General features: G+C 47.4%; 14 non-coding genes and 6 pseudogenes across 14 annotated transcripts; all 20 read right to left on the bottom strand.

The window, feature by feature from the left end:
- Nucleotides 1-68: 68 nt before the first annotated feature.
- LOC141358143 (5S ribosomal RNA) lies at nucleotides 69-187 on the bottom strand. The gene has a single exon (XR_012364631.1). It is a non-coding gene; the product is annotated as a 5S ribosomal RNA (ribosomal RNA).
- Nucleotides 188-316: 129 nt separating this feature from the next.
- LOC141357002 (5S ribosomal RNA) lies at nucleotides 317-435 on the bottom strand. The gene has a single exon (XR_012363474.1). It is a non-coding gene; the product is annotated as a 5S ribosomal RNA (ribosomal RNA).
- Nucleotides 436-563: 128 nt separating this feature from the next.
- LOC141353741 (5S ribosomal RNA) lies at nucleotides 564-682 on the bottom strand (annotated as a pseudogene).
- A 141-nt stretch (nucleotides 683-823) lies between these two features.
- LOC141355170 (5S ribosomal RNA) lies at nucleotides 824-942 on the bottom strand. The gene has a single exon (XR_012361597.1). It is a non-coding gene; the product is annotated as a 5S ribosomal RNA (ribosomal RNA).
- A 120-nt stretch (nucleotides 943-1062) lies between these two features.
- Nucleotides 1063-1181, bottom strand: LOC141357922 (5S ribosomal RNA). Its single transcript, XR_012364411.1, has one exon. It is a non-coding gene; the product is annotated as a 5S ribosomal RNA (ribosomal RNA).
- A 141-nt stretch (nucleotides 1182-1322) lies between these two features.
- On the bottom strand, nucleotides 1323-1441 carry LOC141358142 (5S ribosomal RNA). The gene has a single exon (XR_012364630.1). It is a non-coding gene; the product is annotated as a 5S ribosomal RNA (ribosomal RNA).
- A 129-nt stretch (nucleotides 1442-1570) lies between these two features.
- LOC141357001 (5S ribosomal RNA) lies at nucleotides 1571-1689 on the bottom strand. The gene has a single exon (XR_012363473.1). It is a non-coding gene; the product is annotated as a 5S ribosomal RNA (ribosomal RNA).
- Nucleotides 1690-1817: 128 nt separating this feature from the next.
- On the bottom strand, nucleotides 1818-1936 carry LOC141354138 (5S ribosomal RNA; annotated as a pseudogene).
- A 145-nt stretch (nucleotides 1937-2081) lies between these two features.
- On the bottom strand, nucleotides 2082-2199 carry LOC141354268 (5S ribosomal RNA; annotated as a pseudogene).
- Nucleotides 2200-2328: 129 nt separating this feature from the next.
- LOC141357295 (5S ribosomal RNA) lies at nucleotides 2329-2447 on the bottom strand. Its single transcript, XR_012363780.1, has one exon. It is a non-coding gene; the product is annotated as a 5S ribosomal RNA (ribosomal RNA).
- Nucleotides 2448-2576: 129 nt separating this feature from the next.
- Nucleotides 2577-2695, bottom strand: LOC141354177 (5S ribosomal RNA; annotated as a pseudogene).
- A 141-nt stretch (nucleotides 2696-2836) lies between these two features.
- LOC141353972 (5S ribosomal RNA) lies at nucleotides 2837-2955 on the bottom strand (annotated as a pseudogene).
- Nucleotides 2956-3096: 141 nt separating this feature from the next.
- LOC141355169 (5S ribosomal RNA) lies at nucleotides 3097-3215 on the bottom strand. The gene has a single exon (XR_012361596.1). It is a non-coding gene; the product is annotated as a 5S ribosomal RNA (ribosomal RNA).
- A 120-nt stretch (nucleotides 3216-3335) lies between these two features.
- Nucleotides 3336-3454, bottom strand: LOC141355167 (5S ribosomal RNA). The gene has a single exon (XR_012361594.1). It is a non-coding gene; the product is annotated as a 5S ribosomal RNA (ribosomal RNA).
- Nucleotides 3455-3595: 141 nt separating this feature from the next.
- LOC141357179 (5S ribosomal RNA) lies at nucleotides 3596-3714 on the bottom strand. The gene has a single exon (XR_012363661.1). It is a non-coding gene; the product is annotated as a 5S ribosomal RNA (ribosomal RNA).
- Nucleotides 3715-3855: 141 nt separating this feature from the next.
- On the bottom strand, nucleotides 3856-3974 carry LOC141355166 (5S ribosomal RNA). Its single transcript, XR_012361593.1, has one exon. It is a non-coding gene; the product is annotated as a 5S ribosomal RNA (ribosomal RNA).
- A 145-nt stretch (nucleotides 3975-4119) lies between these two features.
- Nucleotides 4120-4238, bottom strand: LOC141355165 (5S ribosomal RNA). The gene has a single exon (XR_012361592.1). It is a non-coding gene; the product is annotated as a 5S ribosomal RNA (ribosomal RNA).
- A 128-nt stretch (nucleotides 4239-4366) lies between these two features.
- LOC141354165 (5S ribosomal RNA) lies at nucleotides 4367-4485 on the bottom strand (annotated as a pseudogene).
- Nucleotides 4486-4615: 130 nt separating this feature from the next.
- On the bottom strand, nucleotides 4616-4734 carry LOC141355164 (5S ribosomal RNA). The gene has a single exon (XR_012361591.1). It is a non-coding gene; the product is annotated as a 5S ribosomal RNA (ribosomal RNA).
- A 128-nt stretch (nucleotides 4735-4862) lies between these two features.
- LOC141355163 (5S ribosomal RNA) lies at nucleotides 4863-4981 on the bottom strand. Its single transcript, XR_012361590.1, has one exon. It is a non-coding gene; the product is annotated as a 5S ribosomal RNA (ribosomal RNA).
- Nucleotides 4982-5000: the final 19 nt, after the last annotated feature.

Genomic DNA, 5000 nt, shown 5'->3' with positions numbered 1-5000 from the left:
AAGGATGCATTTCTGGAAAAAATTTATATGAATAAATAATTAAATAATTAATTAAATAAAGAATTAAATGCTTACAGCACCTGGTATTCCCAGGCGGTCTCCCATCCAAGTACTAACCAGGCCCGACCCTGCTTGGCTTCCGAGATCAGACGAGAGCGGGCATGCTCAGGGTGGTGTGGCCATAAGCGAGCGCTGACTCAATTCGAGAGCCACTTCAAGACTAATGTGGCAACGCCATGCCATCGGCGAACGCTTACAGAAAGGATGCATTTCTGGAAAAAAATTATATGAAAAAATAATTAAATAATTAATTAAATGCTTACAGCACCTGGTATTCCCAGGCGGTCTCCCATCCAAGTACTAACCAGGCCCGACCCTGCTTGGCTTCCGAGATCAGACGAGAGCGGGCGTGCTCAGGGTGGTGTGGCTGTAAGCGAGCGCCGACTCGATTCGAGAGCCACTTCAAGACTAATGTGGCAACGCCATGCCATGTGCGAACGCTTACAGAAAGGATGCATTTCTGGAAAAAATTATATGAATAAATAATTAAATAATTAATTAAATGCTTACAGCACCTGGTATTCCCAGGCGGTCTCCCATCCAAGTACTAACCGGGCCCGACCCTGCTTGGCTTCCGAGATCAGACGAGAGCGGGCGTGCTCAGGTTGGTGTGGCCATAAGCGAGCGCTGACTCGATTCGAGAGCCACTTCAAGACTAATGTGGCAACGCCATGCCATCGGCGAACGCTTACAGAAAGGATGCATTTCTGGAAAAAATTTATATGAATAAATAATTAAATAATTAATTAAATAAAGAATTAAATGCTTACAGCACCTGGTATTCCCAGGCGGTCTCCCATCCAAGTACTAACCAGGCCCGACCCTGCTTGGCTTCCGAGATCAGACGAGAGCGGGCGTGCTCAGGGTGGTGTGGCCGTAAGCGAGTGCTAACTCGATTCGAGAGCCACTTTAAGACTAATGTGGCAACGCCATGCCATGTGCGAACGCTTACAGAAAGGATGCATTTCTGGAAAAAATTATATGAATAAATAATTAAATAAATGCTTACAGCACCTGGTATTCCCAGGCGGTCTCCCATCCAAGTACTAACCAGGCCCGACCCTGCTTGGCTTTCGAGATCAGACGAGAGCGGGCGTGCTCAGGGTGGTGTGGCCGTAAGCGAGCGCTGACTCGATTCGAGAGCCACTTCAAGACTAATGTGGCAACGCCATGCCATCGGCGAACACTTACAGAAAGGATGCATTTCTGGAAAAAATTTATATGAATAAATAATTAAATAATTAATTAAATAAAGAATTAAATGCTTACAGCACCTGGTATTCCCAGGCGGTCTCCCATCCAAGTACTAACCAGGCCCGACCCTGCTTGGCTTCCGAGATCAGACGAGAGCGGGCATGCTCAGGGTGGTGTGGCCATAAGCGAGCGCTGACTCAATTCGAGAGCCACTTCAAGACTAATGTGGCAACGCCATGCCATCGGCGAACGCTTACAGAAAGGATGCATTTCTGGAAAAAAATTATATGAAAAAATAATTAAATAATTAATTAAATGCTTACAGCACCTGGTATTCCCAGGCGGTCTCCCATCCAAGTACTAACCAGGCCCGACCCTGCTTGGCTTCCGAGATCAGACGAGAGCGGGCGTGCTCAGGGTGGTGTGGCTGTAAGCGAGCGCCGACTCGATTCGAGAGCCACTTCAAGACTAATGTGGCAACGCCATGCCATGTGCGAACGCTTACAGAAAGGATGCATTTCTGGAAAAAATTATATGAATAAATAATTAAATAATTAATTAAATGCTTACAGCACCTGGTATTCCCAGGCGGTCTCCTATCCAAGTACTAACCGGGCCCGACCCTGCTTGGCTTCCGAGATCAGACGAGAGCGGGCGTGCTCAGGTTGGTGTGGCCATAAGCGAGCGCTGACTCGATTCGAGAGCCACTTCAAGACTAATGTGGCAACGCCATGCCATCGGCGAACGCTTACAGAAAGGATGCATTTCTGGAAAAAAATTATATGAATAAGTAATTAAATAATTAATTAAATAAATAAAGAATTAAATGCTTACAGCACCTGGTATTCCCAGGCGGCTCCCATCCAATTACTAACCAGGCCCGACCCTGCTTGGCTTCCGAGATCAGACGAGAGCGGGCGTGCTCAGGGTGGTGTGGCCGTAAGCGAGCGCTGACTCAATTCGAGAGCCACTTCAAGATTAATGTGGCAACGCCATGCCATCGGCGAACGCTTACAGAAAGGATGCATTTCTGGAAAAAAAATATATGAATAAATAATTAAATAAATAATTAAATGCTTACAGCACCTGGTATTCCCAGGCGGTCTCCCATCCAAGTACTAACCAGGCCCGACCCTGCTTGGCTTCCGAGATCAGACGAGAGCGGGCGTGCTCAGGGTGGTGTGGCCATAAGCGAGCGCTGACTCGATTCGAGAGCCACTTCAAGACTAAAGTGGCAACGCCATGCCATCGGCGAACGCTTACAGAAAGGATGCATTTCTGGAAAAAAATTATATGAATAAATAATTAAATAATTAATTAAATGCTTACAGCACCTGGTATTCCCAGGCGGTCTCCCATCCAAGTACTAACCAGGCAAGACCCTGCTTGGCTTCCGAGATCAGACGAGAGCGGGCGTGCTCAGGGTGGTGTGGCCGTAAGCGAGCGCTGACTCGATTCGAGAGCCACTTCAAGACTAATGTGGCAACGCCATGCCATCGGCGAACGCTTACAGAAAGGATGCATTTCTGGAAAAAAATTAAATGAATAAATAATTAAATAATTAATTAAATAAAGAATTAATTGCTTACAGCACCTGGTATTCCCAGGCTGTCTCCCATTCAAGTACTAACCAGGCCCGACCCTGCTTGGCTTCCGAGATCAGACGAGAGCGGGCGTGCTCAGGGTGGTGTGGCCGTAAGCGAGCGCTGACTCGATTCGAGAGCCACTTCAAGACTAATGTGACAACGCCATGCCATCGGCGAACGCTTACAGAAAGGATGCATTTCTGGAAAAAAATTATATGAATAAATAATTAAATAATTAATTAAATAAAAAATTAAATGCTTACAGCACCTGGTATTCCCAGGCGGTCTCCCATCCAAGTACTAACCAGGCCCGACCCTGCTTGGCTTCCGAGATCAGACGAGAGCGGGCGTGCTCAGGGTGGTGTGGCCGTAAGCGAGCGCTGACTCGATTCGAGAGCCACTTCAAGACTAATGTGGCAACGCCATGCCATCGGCGAACGCTTACAGAAAGGATGCATTTCTGGAAAAAATTATATGAATAAATAATTAATTAAATGCTTACAGCACCTGGTATTCCCAGGCGGTCTCCCATCCAAGTACTAACCAGGCCCGACCCTGCTTGGCTTCCGAGATCAGACGAGAGCGGGCGTGCTCAGGGTGGTGTGGCCGTAAGCGAGCGCTGACTCGATTCGAGAGCCACTTCAAGACTAATGTGGCAACGCCATGCCATCGGCGAACGCTTACAGAAAGGATGCATTTCTGGAAAAAAATTATATGAATAAGTAATTAAATAATTAATTAAATAAAGAATTAAATGCTTACAGCACCTGGTATTCCCAGGAGGTCTCCCATCCAAGTACTAACCAGGCCCGACCCTGTTTGGCTTCCGAGATCAGACGAGAGCGGGCGTGCTCAGGGTGGTGTGGCCGTAAGCGAGTGCTGACCCGATTCGAGAGCAACTTCAACACTAATGTGGCAACGCCATGCCATCGGCGAACGCTTACAGAAAGGATGCATTTCTGGAAAAAAATTATATGAATAAATTATTAAATAATTAATTAAATAAAGAATTAAATGCTTACAGCACCTGGTATTCCCAGGCGGTCTCCCATCCAAGTACTAACCAGGCCCGACCCTGCTTGGCTTCCGAGATCAGACGAGAGCGGGCGTGCTCAGGGTGGTGTGGCCGTAAGCGAGCGCTGACTCGATTTGAGAGCCACTTCAAGACTAATGTGGCAACGCCATGCCATCGGCGAACGCTTACAGAAAGGATGCATTTCTGGAAAAAAATTATATGAATAAGTAATTAAATAATTAATTAAATAAATAAATAATTAAATGCTTACAGCACCTGGTATTCCCAGGCGGTCTCCCATCCAAGTACTAACCAGGCCCGACCCTGCTTGGCTTCCGAGATCAGACGAGAGCGGGCGTGCTCAGGGTGGTGTGGCCGTAAGCGAGCGCTGACTCGATTCGAGAGCCACTTTAAGACTAATGTGGCAACGCCATGCCATCGGCGAACGCTTACAGAAAGGATGCATTTCTGGAAAAAATTATATGAATAAATAATTAAATAATTAATTAAATGCTTACAGCACCTGGTATTCCCAGGCGGTCTCCCATCCAAGTACTAACCAGGCCCGACCCTGCTTGGCTTCCGAGATCAGACGAGAGCGGGAGTGCTCAGGGTGGTGTGGCCATGAAGCGAGCGCTGACTCGATTCGAGAGCCACTTCAAGACTAATGTGGCAACGCCATGCCATCGGCGAACGCTTACAGAAAGGATGCATTTCTGGAAAAAAATTATATGAATAAATAATTAAATAATTAATTAAATGCTTACAGCACCTGGTATTCCCAGGCGGTCTCCCATCCAAGTACTAACCAGGCCCGACCCTGCTTGGCTTCCGAGATCAGACGAGAGCGGGCGTGCTCAGGGTGGTGTGGCCGTAAGCGAGCGCTGACTCGATTCGAGAGCCACCTCAAGACTAATGTGGCAACGCCATGCCATGTGCGAACGCTTACAGAAAGGATGCATTTCTGGAAAAAATTATATGAATAAATAATTAAATAATTAATTAAATGCTTACAGCACCTGGTATTCCCAGGCGGTCTCCCATCCAAGTACTAACCAGGCCCGACCCTGCTTGGCTTCCGAGATCAGACGAGAGCGGGCGTGCTCAGGGTGGTGTGGCCGTAAGCGAGCGCTGACTCAATTCGA

The sequence above is a fragment of the Misgurnus anguillicaudatus genome, chromosome 21 (assembly GCF_027580225.2).
Source record: "Misgurnus anguillicaudatus chromosome 21, ASM2758022v2, whole genome shotgun sequence".
Lineage (NCBI taxonomy): Eukaryota > Metazoa > Chordata > Actinopteri > Cypriniformes > Cobitidae > Misgurnus > Misgurnus anguillicaudatus.
This window is presented reverse-complemented; position numbering and strand designations above follow the sequence as displayed.